General features: G+C 45.7%; 1 protein-coding gene across 4 annotated transcripts in view; it reads left to right on the top strand.

Moving 5' to 3' along the window:
• The first annotated feature begins 2,641 nt into the window (after positions 1-2,641).
• Positions 2,642-19,766, top strand: part of LOC118506366 (5-hydroxytryptamine receptor 1-like) — a 50,291-nt gene continuing 33,166 nt past the window's right edge. For 2 of the 4 annotated variants that reach the window (XM_036043386.1, XM_036043388.1), the window contains exons 1-2: positions 2,642-3,548; positions 5,723-6,161. The gene's annotated coding sequence lies outside the window, so the exon portion shown is untranslated. The remainder of the gene's footprint in view (positions 3,549-5,722; positions 6,162-19,766) is intronic. The other 2 variants (XM_036043387.1, XM_036043389.1) reach the window with 2 other exon arrangements.

Here is a 19,766-nt window from a genome sequence, read left to right on the forward strand (position 1 = left end):
GGCTTCGGGCGATGGTCTGGTTAAAAGTAATGCTGCTGGCGCCACACGGGACCAAGTTCGCAATCAGCAACAGCAGCAACATAGCTGCACAGTTGTTCCTAGTGGGGGGGGAAGGGCCAGTGGGCCAACTGCTCCAATGTTTGTGCTCGAATGATTTCTCGGATACAAAGAAAATGGAACAACAACAACGGACGGTCGGACGGGAATGAAAGAAAAAAAAAACGCGTGTGTACAAGCAATACATCCCTCCGGTGGGAAAACAAATTTGCTATGCAAAACTTTTCCTCCCTTTTTCTTCGTACCGACCCGATGGACCGCGCGTTTTTCCATCCTCTCTCTCTCTCTCTCTCTCGTGTTTTGTCTGTGTAGCTGGTGAAGTTTTGGTTCCATCTCCATCGGCTGCCATCGTTAGTTGAGTGTCATGTACTCTTTGCGTTGTACCTGTTGTGAATTTCGGTGGGGTTTTTTATTTTTGTTTTGGGGAAGAAATGAAACGATTTTGTTACCATTGTTGGCTCTATTCGGCACGAGAATAGTCTACGAGATCAAATGCTCTGTTTTTGTGCTTGTCATACCAACTGTTGTTGAATGCATTAATTGTATTAAGTATAATAAATATCATTGGTAGCTCAATGGGTAGAGAAGTTAATTGGATATTTTAGGAATGATTAAAAGTTGTTCGTTTGAGTGTGAACAAGGCTGTGAAAATTGTTTTCCTGGATTAAGAAGCGGACGGATTAGTAAAAACATTATAGTTTATTATAGGTTATGAAATGTTGCTTTTTGTTCTTCTTCTTGCTAGAAACTTCAACCTCGAGAGGTCTCGGGCTGCCATTTCCGGCTTTATGTGATTTAATTTTACCCGTAATAAAGTTTTCCCCCCCTTCATACGTGCCTCTACCTTGTTATTACAACCTAGAGGAACTTGGCTTACGCTTACGGCCTCGCTTTCGAATTAATTTTTTTTAGATGATAAATAAGTTTTTTTAATTTAAAGTTTATTTTTCGCAAGAAATTCCATCGATAAATTTCCATAACACAAAACAGAAGACATTTTTTTACCTTGCAAATAGCAATCACCAGGCGCCTCCATCAACATACGCAGCTATTATTTTAAAAGCTTTACTACAGCTTACAATGATTACAGCAAAACAAATAGCTCAACAGCTTGTATGTAACGTAAATGAAGCTAAATCAATTCAGCTAGAAGTGCGTTAAATGGGGGTTTTCGAGGGGTATTATACCGTAGTTTAACACTCTACAATGCACTTGCAATAGCACGTTCGTATTACAATACCAAAGAGGGAATGATTTTTCATCCACAGCACAACATTTGTTGGTGAGCTTAAACATCCACACACCCACAAATGTTTCAATTGAATGTTCTCTTTTTTTAGTGCATGTGTGGTTTTTTTTAGACTTTAGATATTTTTGTCGACGGTTTTTTTTCCCCTGCACATCAATCAATCCCTTCCCGCCAACCTAGTGCTTTGGGCGACCGCGAAAGCACACAGCCCACTGCACACAGACACACAATCAATCGCACTAGCAGTGACCTTCCTGGGTGCGTTTTTCCTTTCGGCTTCTTCTGACGCTCGTGTTCTATCCCGCCCTGCATTCTTTATTTATAATGGCTACAAGAGGAGTTTGGCGCGGAAGTGATTGATAACCTCGTGACCGACGTATGTATCGGGCTTCTTTTACACGGTGCTGAATGTGAGGGACAGGGAAGGGGGGGGGGGGGTTCTGTATCAAAAAGAATGGAAAGAAGTAAAAGCCAAACACGGGAACGAAGGATTGAACTATCAAAAGGATTATGTTGCGATGAAATGAACTACGGCCACGAGCGCTCTAGCTCTGCTGGCTGCTCTATCAATCACGGTATGAGCTTTCGGAGGGTAGCTTAATGGTTTGAAAACAGGTTCGTTTGCGTTGGATTAGTTTCAGTGTGCGATCGGGCCACACACTCCGGTTGTTTCCTTCCGTTTGGGATTTTTTTCGCTACCTTTTTTCACGTCCATGCGCGAGTTGATGGACACCGTTCTGTGGTTCACCGACGCATGGTATCGGTTTGAGCAGAGTAATATGCTTTGGAAGGCAACACTCCGAACTTGACGAGCTTGGTTGTAGCGATTTAGTTTGGAAATCCCAAACAGATTAGTGTGATTTCGGTTTACTTTAAAGCCAAACAGATTATTTCTCTTTCTTGTTGACTTGTTTGATTCGGGCAGTACAGTTGTTTTTACTGGTTGATGTTTTCCTGCCATGAAACAAGTCTCTCCATATTGAAAACAATAAGTAATTTACACATAACATTCCAAGCAATTAAAGTATGTCCTTTGTTATATCTCGGACTGCAGATTGTTCTTAACATGGAGGTACTTTTTCTATGAGCTGAGAAACGTTTTATCATAATTTATTTATTGCATCGATGAACTTAATTTTTTTTTTTGGGAATTTACTGCTCGTAAGCTGCTGGTGCATATTGAACATAATGTGAAAGTTAAGATTTTAGCTGCAATCCCATAAACCATGATAAAAAAAATTTGATTCGTCGAAGGATATGCTGTTGCGCAAAATTAATCAGTTCGTTGGCCTAAAATATTCCCAAAAATCGTTCAACAGCACACGCATAATAATAAAACCGTCTCACCTCTATTCAAAAAGCTCACTATCACACTCTCTCACTCACTTTGTGCGTGAGAAATGAGTATCTCACGTGCGCTCTTCTCACTTCACTCTCACCGTTGAGAGTGCTCCGCTAAGTAACGGCTGTGCCGCAGAAATCGAACCCCTCCTACGACACTCATCACTAGTTGATGGAAGAGATTTGAGTGACCTCACCGTGCTCGGTTCGCTCACGTCTCGTGCTGCAGATCGTGTTTTATTATCGTTCCAAACACAAAAAGTGACAAAAAAACTCCACTCACAGTACTGTGAGGCTCTCAACGCACTGTGCAATGGTAAAAATGGGGTTGGTGTTTCGAAGAAACAGGTAAACTCTGTTCGTCGGCTAGGTTCATCCGATTCCCTGTTTCGTGCACGCGGGGGGTTCACGCGGCACTCATTAGAACGCACCCGAACGCCGACCGAAGACTCGCACGCATATCTTTGCGCTGGTACCGTCCTCAGTGTGGAAAGATACGTTCACGGTAACACGGACGGATGGACCATCGGCGACAGACTGGTGTCGCGCGCGCGTTCGTCACGTATTTGCCGCTAGCCGCACGGATTTGTTCTTCACCCAGTGCTGTTGTGCAGCCCACCGTCAGTCGGTGCGGATTTTTCGTGTCGCGACACACTTGAGAATCGGTCGGTGAAATTCATCTCGGACGCGGCGTGTTTTTTTTTCGGCGAAGGGTGATTATTTCAATTTTGCTGATAATGCGCCCCGGTGCTTCAGCGCTGTTGATCGACGTTTATGAACAGCAGTACGCTTTGATGGTGGAACCAATAGATGTGCGCTACAGCTATAGCTGTTGAGTGGGACAGCTTTGCGTGTCAGAAAAAAGTTCTCCCGAAAATTGTTGAAATCCAAGTGAAATAAGGTGAATATAGTGAAAAGGATATAAATTCCACATAGAAAAGTTATTACTAACCAACGTGCGAGTAGCAGCGCTCCGCTGCCTGATTGTCTGAAACTGTGGGCTCGTGCCGGGAAAATTTCGTTAGAGCTTCGGTAGTTCACGTGTGCTCGGTTGACCTAATTTTCACCACGATTTTCAACCACCGCAAAGATTGTCCGGTATTTCCGGGGCCTCGGTTATTGTCCGGCTCGTGCAGCCTATGTCTACGTGTGTGTATGTCTGTGTCGAAATGTTTGCTCCGTATTCACCTGATTCCTTTCTTTGTCCTATAAAACAAGGGCACAGTGGTGATGTGCTAGTGAACGGCTCGGGCGGCTGTCAGTGATAAATGTTTAATCATTTTCATCACCAAACCTTTCGAAGGCGAAGGAAAGCAGTCACTAGCGAGCGTCTAGGTCGAAGTGAAAAAGGATTAGGATGGTGCTTCAGATTGCTTCTTTATACGATTGACCTTACTTAAAGAATTCTCAGATATTTACTTGAAAGAGTTGCTAAGAAAGTTTCGGGAAAGTTTTTCTAGTTAAATCGTTTTTAAAGAGGAAAAATAAGAGCATTTCCATAAGAGAGTTCTTCAATGCCTTTAGTTCGCAAACATGCAATACATTTAATTATGCCTTTGAAAGGATAAACGAAACAATAACTCCTCACCGCAGCACAATCAATCAACTCCAGGCGTGTTGATTTTTATACGCTTTATATATCACCCTGTGTGCGATTAGGTACGAGCTTTGAGGCTTTGCCTTTTCTCCATCCCCAAAGCCAGAATACGAAATTGACTCGCCAGCAGCACGATACCAGCAGGATATGGCTTTCCGGGAGTCACCGAATCCTTCGGTCGAAGATTAATGAAATATCGTGCTGAAGCTGAACGCCAAAAGCCACTTCCGACACAAACACACACACTCTCACTGTTTGGTGGAGACGCTTGGTTCTTGCTACCAGACACGAGAAAGTTGGTTAGTCACCAAAAGTCTAGCCTTTCATAAACTTTCATCCCTGAGAATTGCCATTTTTTTGCTTGTGAGCTCGTGCGTGTGTGTGATACAGTTGACTGGCAAAAACTTTCGTCCTCCACCCTCCTTTTTTCCTTTCCGACCCACAAGTTTGAAGTGACCGGAAGCGGTTTTGGAATTGAAAAGTGCCGCCACTGGGGTGGTTCCAAGCCGGACCGGGAGTTTTATCAGGATAACGTGCAGACCGGCCAGTGGGCTTTGGAAAGGGATTGTTTCTGTTCCGGCACGCGGAAGCGACACAGGTTGAACGGGTGTATGCCGTCTTCGTCGTCTCCACCAATCGTCATCGACTGTTGTTGCAAACGGCTTCAAGTGGGTTTATACGAGCAATTTACACACACGCTCTAACTGTTCGACTGGGCAGTGTCGGGCCGCCACGCCACTGAGAACCGAACAGCTGCATACGAGAGCAGTTGCCGAAGTTATGAAATACAAACAAATGAACGCAACAATAGCGCAAAAATCCGTTCTACCGCCACGGGATAGCCGGGGCGAAGTGTACGGGGCGAAGTGTGCGAGAATTTGTGCGTGTTATTTAGTTTTTGTTCCTCCTTTTTGTATGTGATACTCCAAATCATACCCGGTTTTTTTTTTCGAATCACTTCCTGTTGCTCGGTGCAGTGTCGGTGTGTTATCGTTGTCAGTCCCCGTGTGTGTGTGCGCGAGCGCCTGGTCGATGACAATAACCATCATGAAGATCTCCGCACGTTCCGCAACACAGGAGAATCGCAACCAAATGATAGTGTTAGAGCACGATAGCTGATGTGACGATGCTGATGAGCATGAAAATTATTATAATAAAGGTGCTGATTACGAGCGTGTGCGAACGTGTGTGTGGGGTGGTGATTGGGCTGAGATCGTGATCGTATAGCGGATGCAATTGTGAGCCGAGTGCAAGCCAAGCTAGCGCTAGTGATGAAGCGCGAAGAAGCGAACGGATAAGTTTATGTAAATCAGCTGCTTTCACGGCCATTTGTGCGACTGTCGCCAGCAGCAGCGACATTGTGGGTGTTTGCATAAGTGTTCCGGGAGTGTGTGTATGTGTGAGCGTGAATCTGTTTGTTTTTATCAACATGGCTTATTATTCTCTTCTCTTTTGCATTTACGCCCTCTAACCGGTAGAAAAATGTAACACAACCGTCGGATGACAAGCGAGCGAGCAGTTGATGCAAAGTCCAGAATCCGGCTTGTGTACGATAAAATAATCCCAGTGCTATACAACATGTGAAGCATAGTTCTCTATGCTTAACAAAGTGTATCTGTGTGTGTATGTGTGTGTAGAAAAAGGTATAAAAGTGAGATAAAGTGAGATAACGGCACAACGGAAACACAACCGCTAACGCTTGCGAGAGCCCGGTTTTGTTCTAGAATTTGTGAATGAGTTTTTCGTGTTTATCGCCGGTTTGAGTGAATTAAAATTAATTTAAAAAACAACAACGTACCTTGAAAAAAAAAAATAACGCCAGCTACAAATCGTCGACCACCGTCTGGATGACATTGCGGAGGCGCGTAGTCTTATCAACCGTGCACATCAACCAAGCGTCCACATCATCATTGGCAGGTAGTGATAAATGCGTTATTTGTACTTTATATTTCTTTATCGTACTGCGGCAATTTGTGGCTAAAAATATGAAACCATTCCTCCCCCTTTCGCTCAAATCCCGCTCAAGGACGGTTTTGTCTCGTTCCCTTCGAAAGTTCACATCAATTAGATATTTATACAGAGAGCGAGAACGGAATCCTGCCAGCCATCATCATCACTAAGCGATCGGTGTCCCGCACATATATGCTGTGAAGCGATAGAATGTGGTGTGAAATATTCATGCTGTCGGCGGTGGTCTAATTGGAATTTATCTCAGGACAAGGGGCGAACTTCCACTAGGCTCGGTTAAACTTTCCTATCCAATAATTCATTGCTAATGGTTTCGGAAATGTGACCCTTTTTTTAAAGGGTCTGTAGCGAAACTTTAGCAATCAAAACGCGCCAACGTGCAAGCGATGAAAAGGGCATCCGCTGGCAAGATCAAGAACCGTCAAGGTTTCATCAAACCATTCCCAGAACGGTCGTTATGTTTATCCGAAGGGCCAGGGAGCCTTTTGATAAAGCTATCGAATGGTGCCATCTGTCATCGACGGAGGCTGATGATGATGATGATGGTTCGAAGTGGAGCTCGCGATTTGTTGAGGTTTAGGAGGAGGAGTGCAATTAGGAGTGTTAAGAGTGCATTTGAAGCTTCGTATAGAATCGTAAATATTTAATGATATCATATAAATCGCTTTAATTAATTTTTATTTCCTTCAAGAGAGATATCGACATGATGCTTTACAGGTGCTTGAGTGTAGGAATTTCCTGATGTACAACATGGTACAGAAAATTTCACAATTCAGCGAATTAAACTTATCATCCATCAGTACTTACGGCCCCGCTCCGTACACGAGCACCAAAACCCCCTTTATGTGTGCGTGCCCGTCTGCGCAAGACAAGTTTTATCACACCACATGCAAATGACGCTGCTCTTTATACGTTCCCATTAAATTCGTTCGAGTGTAAACAAAAACAAACCGTCCAAAAGTTAATTCGTCAATCGCGTTCCGCCCGTCGAACGTCTGACACGCCATGAGTGTACAGTTTCCGCGTGATGGTTCTCTCGATCGTTGTTTTTCCCTCGCTTTTTTCTCTCTCTCGTTTTTTCCTCGTGTTGTTGTTGCTCCCCGTCCAAGACGTTCGATTTTTGGCAGCAGCAAATGATTTTGAAGCTTCTTACAGCCACCATTGATTCATTACAAGCTGGTTGGGCCAACAGGAAAAAAAAGTGGCATATCATCTATTACGCTCGAAATCGCATAAAAAGGGCAACACGGAACAGAACGAGCAACAGCAATAAAAACAAACTCACAGACAAAGCTACCGAAACGCACAAGCTACTTGCGCCTCCCTATTGATCGCCAACTAGCCACAAGATGGACGATTCGGTCCGGGAATGGCGCGAGAAACCCAAGATCGGAATAGATATTTCACATTTCGCAGCTAATGTTCCGGTCATAATTAAGTTCCAACCGTTCGCCCGGCTCTCCGGGGTGGGGCTGTGGGGGTCAAATAAATCAGGCGTAAGTAAAACAGTGTACCTTACGCTTACAGTGAGGCCCAGACATTGAGCGTTCGCGGCCAGCGGTAGCCAGCGAGCAGGGGAGTATTGATTTACGACACATGATTTACCATCTACGGCTGGCAGGGTACAAACCTCCTTGGTGCGATTCGGCAAAACAAAGCTCTTCCAGCTTCTTGGTGCCCCTTCGTAGCTCCCCTGTTCCATGGGAGCGACACACAAACACCACCCGATAAATAGCAGCTGTCCGGTGCGAGCCAGAGCACTCGCAAAGTCATTAGTACGTCAATTAGCGGAGCGGAGCAAAAACGACGATGAGAGGACTCTACGAAATGCACCGATTTGCTATGCGAAGCTGGTGAGGGTGGAATTCCAATCGATGGAACTTTGGGCGGTGGTCTACTTTACTTGCCGCGATTCAAGTTGATCTTTACCGCTTTGCTAACGCATCCCATATGGACCACGTGGATCGCACCACTGTCCAGATCGTTTGTTCATCAGCGGGCAGAATGAAGCAAAAAAAAAAGCAACTCCAAAACATTTATCCACTACCGTTGATGACAGCTCGTAATGTTTCGCCTTAATTACCGGCACGCTAGATTCGTGTACACAGTTCCGAGGGTGGTAATGGTCGAAGGTCATCTTGAGAACGTTCGTGGACTTCGCCGGTGGTTAATGTGGCGATCATCGTTCCAACGGTACTCACCGTTGGCTAATATGTAGACAACAAAAAATTATATTTTGAACCGATAATCATTCTCTTTGGTTAAAATTGAGGAAAAGAATTCATTGGCAAAAAGGCAGCTCATCAAGAAAAAAAAACACAAAACCATCCCCAAACTCGACTCTCCGCTGTCTGCAAAGTGATTTGCAAATTTGTGTACGAAAAATACCAACAGGTTCGTCGATCGCTGGCAGACACTATCAATCGCGGTCGCATCATATATCCATCGGTTTCGTGGTGGTGGTGGGGACTAGCCCTAACCTTAACCTCTGCCGGTGATACTTGAGGCTTCGAGAGCACCGCTCTGTTTGCTTACCGCTCATCAGCCTAATCGCACGAACGCCTGCGGAAGTGATCATCGACACTCGCCCCACACACCTACGGCGGAGGCGATTAGGGCTCGAGCTGGGCAAAGATTAAGCTAAAGGTGTTTGACTGCAAAAAACACAAACGCACACACCGTGTTAAGTACCGGCAAACATGCTCCACAGACCGCTTCAAAGACGAGCTATGTGTGCATGGTGTCTCGGTCTCTGGTGTCGACGGGGGACATGTAACGGTGGGGACATGAATCGGGGCAAACTACGCAGAAATACGTAAAAACACACAGACACACGTATTTTAAGCACAGTGTAGTTCAGGTCGCACTAGCGAGACCGTACCTCCAACAGTACGGTGAAGTACTTGAGCGATTCAATCTAATTATAGCCGGACGATTTGGTTGATCCGAAAAATCAAACGAACGAATCTTCCGTACGTTCTCCAAAGCCGAAGACAGCAAGCAGGGGGGGAATTTCTTAGCGCTCGCTGCAACTGTTCACCCGCCAACCAGTGACCAGAGACGATGAGCGCAATGGACGTAATTAGCTGTTTACGTAAGTTATTCAGCCGCCTCCAAGTGGCCGTCCCGAGAATGTTCCGTTGACGGTTCGGCAGGCGGATTGGATTGGTTGCTGCCCGCGAGAGGCCTAGGTTCAGTGTTAGCGCATTAGCCAGAAGCATTAAAAGTAAAATTAATTTCCAGCCTAGAAGAGAGGCAATCTGGTACGCTGGCGGTCAGGACACGCGCCCTACTTAAGCTGGGACTAAAGGCGGAAAATCCCGCTACATTTGTGCAGATTAAATTTTGCTTTGAAGTCAAATGTTTACTTGTCATGCTGGGGCGCTTCGTGCTGCTAGAGCGGGAAAACTTATGCTCGCTTCAGTTGTTCTTCACCGTATATTTACTTTGATGCCCATAGTAATGGAAATCGCGAGAAAAATACACACACACACACACACACACACTTTGGGATGCAATCTGATTGCCGTTTTAAGCATTGAACCAGTGTCGGCGCTAATTAATTGTACGCTGAGACACACAGAGGAGCATCATCTTCGACTCGATGGTTCCAGCATTCCAGCAACAGCTAGTTTAAAGCTCGGATCGATTTGGACGCTACCGGAGCGTTCTTGTGTTTGCTGGCCGATCGGACCCGGTGGCCTATCTTATCGCAACCGAAGGTGGACCGGTACTCATAGCTTCACGCGAGCGATAAACTTGTGCCGCATTTATGTCCGAAGACAATAAGCACTCTTACCCATGTGCCTGCTTTTGAGTGATAAATAAAAGGGTGGTGGTGGGGGAAAGAAATCCTGCAACCTGCTTCGGACTAGTTTTGGAGCACGGGCCAACTTTGGTTTGAGCCGTTGGGCTGAAAAGCGCCCTGGCACCCCGAGAGAGATTCCCGAGAAATTTCAAGCGATACCATTATCTGCAGGCTACAGCGCCGTTTGCTTCCGAGTAGGTGTTCCTAGATATCTTCCGCTAAACCTGCACCTGATACCGATTATCGGACGCCTTTAGGTCGATAGCAGGGAAGTCATTGGGGACAGGAGAATGGTTTTTTGTGGGCAGTGTGAGGAACCATTGTTCAAAGTTCGGTTCTTGCTAGGCCTGCAACAGTCAGTCGGGCAATGAGTTGAAAAAACTCTAGCCTCTTTAAGGTATGCATCGGTTTTTTTTTTCTACTTGCCCTAACCAAACTTCCTGCCGATCACCTGCAACAGATGACTAACCCTGAAGAACGTTTGAAGCGTGTGGAAAGTATCACAGTTCCAATGATTGACATTTTTGCCTTCCCAAAGCAACTAGAAGGAAGTTAAATCTGCCCACCCAAAACCCGGAGCTATTTTGACGTGTAGCGATAAGATAAAACTGCAGATCTCTGCCTTCAATCGCGGAACCCTGTGTCACTACGAACGGAACAACAACAGCTTAACACGCACACACTCCTGACATCCGTGCCATCAGGGCACAGTGACAGCGGGCACTTAGGGAGCCCGTAGATTGACAGCAAACTCGTGTAGCTGGTGTCAATTGTAAATCCCGCCTGTAACAGCTGTTAGGTTTTTCGGTATGGCACCCTTCAATCCTAATCGGGGTGCTACCGCTGTGGAGGCCTGCTGCTGCTGCGAGCTGCCAGATGGAGAGGGAGCAAGAAAAACAAAACGGTGAAAGACGTACGGTTCTTCCGCGTGATTGTCGATGACCGCCCGATAGGCAGCGTAAGATATTGACTGGCCAGATAGAATGATTAATCAGTCACGATTGTGTCATCGCCTATCATAGTCGTCCTTCCACCGGACTTGCCGCACTCCACTTCATCCAGCTCTGCCCGGCTCCAGTAATGTATTGCTAGATAAGCGCTTGTTGGCAACGATGTACTTCATCGTGGCCCACTACAATACAGTGGTCCGCCACTAAAGGTCTCACACTTTTATCTTGCGCTCCTCAACACGAGCTCACACGCAGTCTGTTTGTTTGTTCAAGCTCACACACACACACACACAACGAGTGAAACACGAGTAAAACAATTGTAATGTCAGATACGACATCCCGCGCTGCCAAAGGGCTCCTTGCTGTATGTCAAGCAACGACGCTCTGGCCAACGATTTTCGGACGAAGCAATACGGTTCAGTGGTAACGACGCCCCTGAACAACCTCAAAAATCTAATTAACATCAAAAACTAAGGCACAAGATAACGTGCCCACGCCGGAGGCACCGAAGTGACTGGCCATCACTGCCGGCCCTGTCTGTCGGAACGCTGGCTGAGGGCATGCTTACACTGGCGACGATAATGTTACCCCTTTTTGTCGAGATCTCGAGCGAAACCTGACACGTCTTTCACGCACGGTTATCTCGCAGTGTCACGTAGTGGCAGACAAAAACCCCTCCAATCGTACGATGGGAGCTGGATGGCTAGCCGGGTCGAACGGGTGCCTATCTGTTGCGAATTTTATCTGATCTTAATGGGTTGATTGGGAAGAAAGTGTCGGGTCTGGGGTGAAGTTTTACTCCCTTCTCGAGAGCACGGCTCATTAGCACTTAAAGTAAGTAAAAGAAGAACAAAAAAAGTGTATCCTTTAGCTTTGAAATATGATCATGACTTTCAATCGGATGAGAGCCTCTTTTTCCAAAAGGCCAAAAGTCACGTCCCGGATATGATTGAAGCGTGCTGTGGGCAAACAAGCTTTTTTCTGCAGGATAAATTGCTGTGAAACTTGGAGATTTAGGGTCAAAACGCGTTAAAAGATTCTTTGGGATTTAGTTGACATTTTATAAGATCTGTCCAAGTATAAGTATCGCTCTTCGTATATTTATTATCTATCTGAATTTCTCTACTACTTCATAAGTCCTGGTATTCTCTTGGTAGCTGGATAGTAAGGCTTTCCTCCGGGGAGACAGTCCGTTCCAGTGGTTTGAATACCGGCGTCACCAATGGGCCTCCCGAATTTGATATCTGTTATCCTAAAAAACTTTCAAGAGTACCCAAGAATAGACTTGTACAAAACTTCACTTCCCGATTCAATCTTTTACTGAATCGGCTAGAAAAATTTGTTCCTGCCTTTTCAACTTGACACTCCAGTATCACATAATTCTCAGAATACTCAAAAAGAAATCTCCAACGTGATACAAGAAATATGCTTACGTTGCGTAGGATGGAACATAACAGAAAGCAATGATGTTGCATGTTTACACCTAACTTTAAAACAAATTGTTTCATGTTAAACGCCCAACATTGCTTCACGTTTAACCTTACCCACACACACAGACACACAGTTGCCCGAGTTCTTAAAGACGTGCAAACTGGGTAGTAAATCATTAAATCTGGCACCGGAAGTTCTAGCAAAGCGTCAAACCACCGCTGTCTCGCTCCCTCGCACCGAGAATACTCATGACCGATGACAGTTGACAGCTAAAAGCATCTAGTGCGGCCAGCAGCACCGACACTAATGTCTCCAGCAAAACCCGTCCTGGCGTCGCTCCATCGTCATCCGGCAGGTTGGCAGGTTGTCAGCGAGAAAACATTTCCCCTCTCCCCAGTCCCCTCTGTTCCGGTTCCACATGCTTACCCTTCGCGTTCCCCATTGACACTGGTACCAGGCAAAAGGTGCAGCCGGACGTATAGATGGGAAGCAGCGCCAAGCGGTGACGAAATTCGTAGTGTCTGTGTGTGTATCACCCTATTATTGTTTTTATTGCTATTTTAGCCGTTTTCGTAATGTTGGCAAGCTGTCATTGAGTGCGGGGAGCGAAGTGGGCTGTGGAGCACCACCAGCGTGTCTGGGCTCGGTCCCCGCGAAAACACATTATCTATGATGGAATAATCCATGAGACAAGTATTAATGGAAATCGTTAGTCGAGGGCGCGCGCAACCGCTCGACGAAAGCCCGCGAAAATCGCTCGCGATGAAAAGTGTGTCAAGACTCTGGCAGCTAGCGCCTGATCGTCGGCTACCATCGTCACCATCATTACACCATCATTATTATCATCATCATCATCATCAGTCTCTTCCCTGTTTTATTATAGCCTGCCAAACACATAGCCGGGCGGTGTTGGTTTTTGTCGCTATATTTTTCTCTTCCGTCTTGGCGCGTTTTCTTCCCGCCCCCGAGAGAGGGAAACTGCAATCGACCGCTTTTCCATGCGGCGTCAGTAGTGACAAACCGTTTGCGCGAGCAATCGCAAGGTCAGAAGTGGCCAGTGGGAATGGGGGAATGGAACCATCGGAACCATATCTGCGCTTCGCCAGTCTATAAATAAACAAAATGAAGGCAAGTCTTTCCCCGGGGGGGGGGGGGGGGATGGGGGGACGCAGCCTGCCCTTGCCCTGCCCCATTCCATTCATAGTGTGTAAATGTGTGTCTGTCTGTATGGAGGATTTGTTGTTTTTGTTTCGCTTACGGTTTCCTTCCGTCCGTGCCAAATCAAAATGAACGTGCGGAACCGATTGGCCATTGCGTGTCGCTTGGCTGTCCGGTGCGATATTTCAATTTTTCTGTGCTCCAAATGTACGCTCTTCCATCGGCAACCAGCTGCCGATCATTGATGCTTATGACGATCGGAATTCTATATCTGCTGACATGATACTATTGTTTGCTTTGCTGTGGGAGATTGGTCGGAACGAGCGCGTATGGATTTTGAGGATAGGAAACCAATATTTCGGAGCATGATGAAGGTGAGGACATGCTTCGGCAGGGGAATGCCGATTGTCCGTCAAGTGTCGTGAGTGGGATAGTTTACCATTGCTGTGGTGTACGAGTTGGACTTGTTGGCAGAGTTTGAAAGGAGATGAGTATTGAAGGAACTAGTCAAAAGAGGTCAACTTAGCAGATATATTTCCAGTGTGTTTGCCGTAAGCTATTCGAGGATTATTTTTAATTCAATTTGTCAAAATTCAAAGTGTCAAGCAGATGAAGAATGCTATTTATAGACACTAGGTTGCTTCCATAATTAATTCAATGAGTCTTCTGCTCTAAGGACTTCAAATACCTTCGCCAGAATGAGCCTCGTTTTACATTTTCAAGACAAAGAAACGAATTAAAAAAACTCCCAGACTATCAACATGAAAGGAAGAACATCCCAACCGAGGACATAACCGTGAAGGTGTGTGAAGCATTCGGCACCCGGGATGTAGTATCATTTCACATTCAGAGAGAGAGAGAGAGAGAGAGAGAGAGAGAGAGAGAAAGAGACAGACAGACAGAGTCAAATGTAAACACACGGCGATGGCGTTTGGTCCGACTGGCCACTGTTTACAGCAGCAGCAAAACGGAAGCCACATTCCGTCGGGATGGGGGGGATTTTTTGTTGTCTTTCCGTGGCGCACAAGGCGTTTTCCATCTTGTCTTGTCTTGTCGTGTGGTGTTCGGGGAAGGAGGGCAAGGACAGTCCCCACGCTTCATCATTCCTCGCGCCCTTCGCCACCGATCATCGCAAACGTTTACATGAATGAGTGAGTAAATATTAACATCCTCTTGGGGTGTGTGTTTCTCAAGAGCACCCGGATTGCCCGGAGGCGTTGAACGGAATGGTACATCAGAGAGAGAGACAGACACGCTGCTCAAGAAGACGATGCCGACAGTCGGACTGAATTTTAGCAGAACGGATGCTATGGCCCCATAAACACGTACACGGGGTTTGGTTCATCAATTTGGCTGCTCATTTCCAGGGCGATATCGTTAGAAGAATATTGGCCACTTGTCTGCTTTTGATATCGCAGTTGTGGTATAATTGTACCGGATTCAATAGAACGTGATCGATCTTGCAAACTGGGATGGGACGCACTACACTATTCAAATGTTAGTGATATCATCGGCAGGAACGTGGCTAGTGCTGGTGAGGTTCGATGATGGGAAGCTACAGTAGGATGTTGATGTACTGGAGATGTTTATCTTATACAGAAAAATGATCAGATCAAAGCTCAATTCTTGCTGTTGATTTCAATTAAAGTCTTCATCGAAATAACTCCATACCAGGGCATTTGCATCCTTTTGATCTTCCACCACGCGTACTACAGCTCGTTCGCACACTTCTCAAACAACTTACAATCTTGCAAAAACGCAACCACATTCCCAAGGATACACCACTACCCAAACAAACCAATAGAACGCATGCCGTGTTCCAGCACGCTTCGAACGACGGTGTCAAGTGTCACTTAAACGAAGTTCTGTTTGGTTCGCCCAAATGCACATATTTGCTGCACCCTTTTTATACTGCCGCCATCACTGGTACGGTGTGTTTAGACAGCGTCCAACAGCCACATTCAGCACCATTGTAAGATACGATTATTTACACGTTAATAATCGTATTTAGATTCAACAACAGCCTATCCAGACGGTCGGTCGGTCGGTAAAGTTGATAAATATTTGCATTTTCTTTTCTTCATCGTGCCTGCGGGCTGCTGCTTGCTGCTCTCAACCGGTAATGTAAGCAATGGCCCGCCTCAACCCGGCTTGCCAAATGGCTTCAAGTTTAAGGGCAAAACCTAAATATGCAGAAATCGCTAAACAACTTCTGGTACGCTGGCGCGGTACGCTTATTGCACTCCAGTCACATTTACCACGCGAATGTGCATTCGGGCTTTTATGTTTTTCGGGAACGGGGCGTTTCACGCTCTAACGTAGGGAATTTGTTGAAGAGCTGATTTTCTGACAGCTTATGTCGGTGTTCACTTTGAAGTGAACAAAAGCCCGAATGTTCAAGAGAGCGACAGCAGGGAACATTTAGTGCAGACTGGGTTGGGAAAAATATGCTCTAGAAAAATGTAAACTATTTATGCATTGAAATATGCACTGTGATTCTCACAACAACAACCGCTATTTTAGTGTACGAGTTTTATTATTTCATCAACGACCCCTACAGCGAGATTGTTCCTCACTTACAGTGCAATCGTTGCGTCAATAATGTAAATTACATGCCGTGTTTCAATGCGATGCAAAACAGTACATCACTCCCATTAGCATGATGGCATTCGCTTCCACAATGTATGGGGAAAAAGTGGGCATCCTACATCAAAGCAACGCCATCGTATTTCAGCATTATTGCCAGATGAACTTTGACACTGTTGTTCAGAAAACTTTTCACAGTGGAATTGTGCTGCAGTTCAAATAGTCAAATGGAAAACTTTGTCGGGGTTGTTTTATTTAATATCGCAATAAACACACGTATCAGGTTGCAAGTGTATTGTAAAGTTAGGACATTGTAGTCGAGAAGCTTTTTAGATTGTTTTTTTTTATCCTATAACATAGGGTCACTTTAAAATACCTAGAACCGTACCCAGTTACCGAGAGGCCAAGGCCAAGGGGTGTAAACCCTATCCAGACTGACTTCTTGTACGCAGAGCTAACTACTTTGTTAAGGTTTCAACTGTCCATCACTGTACTTAACTACTAATTGCACTGTAATGTACATAGATAAGGATAAAAAAATAAAAAATTAGAATCTTTCTTCTTCCTTGGCACTTTTACCTCGAATGATCGTCGGTCTGCCATTTCTGGCTTTCTGTGACGTGATTTTCACCGTAGCTGGATAGTCAGTTCTGCGTCAAAATTATGAATATTTCTTACAAATTCAATTACGAGCGGAACAAAATGATAATTGTGTTATTTTTTCCTGAGAAAATGAGCGAATAAAAGCGAATAGCAGGAACTACCGCATAAATACCCAAACCATGATTCGTACTTCAAAATTGCATGCGATACTGCTTCAAATGCAATCCTTCCGGACGGGTAACCCTTTTTATCAACAGCCCCCCCGTTTTATGATCGATCGTCTCGACGACCGTCTTGCTGTGAAAAAGGTGTAGATAAGATTGTGCAAACCAACCGTACCGAAGTGGTACAATAAAATTGTTCGCAGCAAATAAATGTATAACTGCATTCTTTGCCGTTCGCACACACACATACTACACTGGGAGCTGGTGAAAATATCTCCTGGGAAAAGATAAAAACAAACAGCGAGGGTTGATCATTGTTGCCGGTATTATCACCAGTACCGGCCGGCTGGAGGATGAGGTTGTTGTGCAAGCGGTGCTATTTAGCAAACTGATGCTGATGCTTAGATTAGGCTATGTTGTGCATTTGCTGGTAAGTTATTCTTAGAGCTACTTGCACTCGTGATTCCAGTATTGGGTTTTCTTCCATTAGCAGGGTTTGTTTATTGGTAATCGTTTTTGTGGAGCTTTTCTTGCTAAGAAAAGTATAGAAGCTACGATAACTTTGTCCACATTTTACAGTTTTTCTCAGGACATGAAGCAAGGATTTCCTCGCTTCAAATAATGGGCTTTTCGAGATACAACCAATAATAATGGGTCTCAGTACTGTTTAAAACATGGAGTCAAAGCATTCAAAAGCACTCTATTCATATAAGACGAAAGCCTTACGGCATTAGTACCCCATTTATGCCAGCCCGCAAACATAATCAATTAAAAGCATGCTTCCTGTTGAATAAATTGTTATTATACGAGCTATTCACACCAGCCCGAAAGGAAATCAAAGAGCCAGTGCCATCCCTCTGTTCGACTTCTACCAATCAAACCAAGCCGCCCGGCAGCCAATCCTTTTCATACAGTGATTTTGAAATTGAACTCCCGATCACGGGGTCTATTGCTTCGCACATCGACAAATATCATCCTAATCAGTGGGGTCTCGCGCTCATCCATCTCACCACTAACCACCAGCCACCAGTAAAGAGTATCATCAAACGGATACCCGTTGCATTCGCGTGTGCGGGTTGTGCTGTATTGATTTATTTATCCGGTATCCGGTCGGTTGCAATGGAACCACACACAGCCCGAAGAAACCATTGCCTCGCACAGCACTAGGTCCCGTATCATCATGCGTCCATGGGACCTCTGCTACAGCGTTACGGTACGGCTCTTTCATTCGGCCAGCTAATTTTACAGGCATCGTTCGTCGTCGGCATCGTCATCAGTGGGATTGGTTTGAGCTGCATCCTGCTAATTCAATTCCCAACACTTCATCCGGTATGACGGCCGTGCCGGATGCGGGTTTTGCGGGAACGGTTAGAGCAAAATCGATAACTGTCGGATGGAATAATTTAATGTGCACTGTGTAGGGATGAGTTACCTATCCGTGGCCCACATCAAAGTTTTGTGTGCGAAGGGTCGGTGTCACGTGTTGCAAAAGGGAACCTTCGTACGAAGGTGATGTGTGTGCTGCATTGGCAAAGTTATGCTCGGTGATGTATTTATTCGTTTCTTTGGCAAACTAACTACCCGGGCGAGTGTGAAGCAGCAGCAGCATCCTTATGTCATCCTTCCGTATGACGTGAGCCGGCCCTGTCATATACTACAGCCCGGCGGCAATAAAGTCGAAAGTCATGAGTCGGCTGGCGACATGAGCGACCCCGACCAGCTGGCCCTCCGACACTAACGAACGCTCATCGAATGGAGTCTAACGAAGGATCTATTACTATCAACCCGTGTTCCAATGTCCTGACGTGTGTTTTTGTTTCCAGTATCTAGAACACACCAATATCCGCCCTCGTATGGAGAGCCTCTCCAGGCCCGGGAAATGAGGCTGGGTTTGGGTGAAAAAAGCCCGGAAAGCTTCAACCCATAAAGCGACAGCTGTGCAAACAGAGTGCAAAACATTTCACTTCGTACGAATGATCGTTCCGTCGGTCCCGATCGTCCGGGGTTGGAAAGTGTTTTTATTATTCTCCGTCTTCTACACATTCATTAGAAAAGCTGTCCGTGTACCGTCCTCCCGACCGTACGAGCCGTTACTGATGAGATGTTTTAATGCGACACAGGTGGAATAACATCGGTGCTATCAGTGATGGAGGCCAAACAACAAAAAAAAGGAACTCCTTCCGACACTAATCTTTCAGTAATTCCCTGGATGGTGCGTTTCATTTACTAACCTGGTGTGCCATGTGTGTGTGAGCGAGGTTATAAAATACGTGCCCGGAAGGATTTCGATTCTGGACAACCTCAACGACCGTTGTACTACCATAGCTGAAAATCCATCTTCTTACCGAGAAGATTTCGCAATTGATAGTGATGACGCCCATCAGCAAAAAGCTCGTCAGGATGTGCATTACCTGCAAAGTTTACCCTCCCATCGCTCACCCCATCGAGCCGGCTAAGTTTGTGGCTCGCGCCCGGGTTTCGCTGGAAGGTCAAAGTCGGGTACGAAGATTAAGCATCGTACCAGGATGGGTTTCCGAGTTTTCCGGTTTACATAAAACGGAATCCTCCCCGAAACGATCGCCCAAAAAACAATAGGGCTTCCCTATTTTGGGAGCGTGAGCACGAGGCACGAGGATTTAGGATTTGATTAGTTTACCCTTTCATAACCTCAAAGGGTGGTGTTTGCGAACTTGAAGAACTTGAGGTTTGTCCATGCTTCACACGATGAACATATCAGTGAATCCGAAACAGGGGTTTCCCACATCCAACACCTGGACCTGGCCGATGTAAAGCGATGGATGTCATGGACGCTTACTGGTTTGGTCGAATTTGAGCGGCACCCATCAGTCTCACC

Source organism: Anopheles stephensi, chromosome 2 (assembly GCF_013141755.1).
Source record: "Anopheles stephensi strain Indian chromosome 2, UCI_ANSTEP_V1.0, whole genome shotgun sequence".
NCBI lineage: Eukaryota > Metazoa > Arthropoda > Insecta > Diptera > Culicidae > Anopheles > Anopheles stephensi.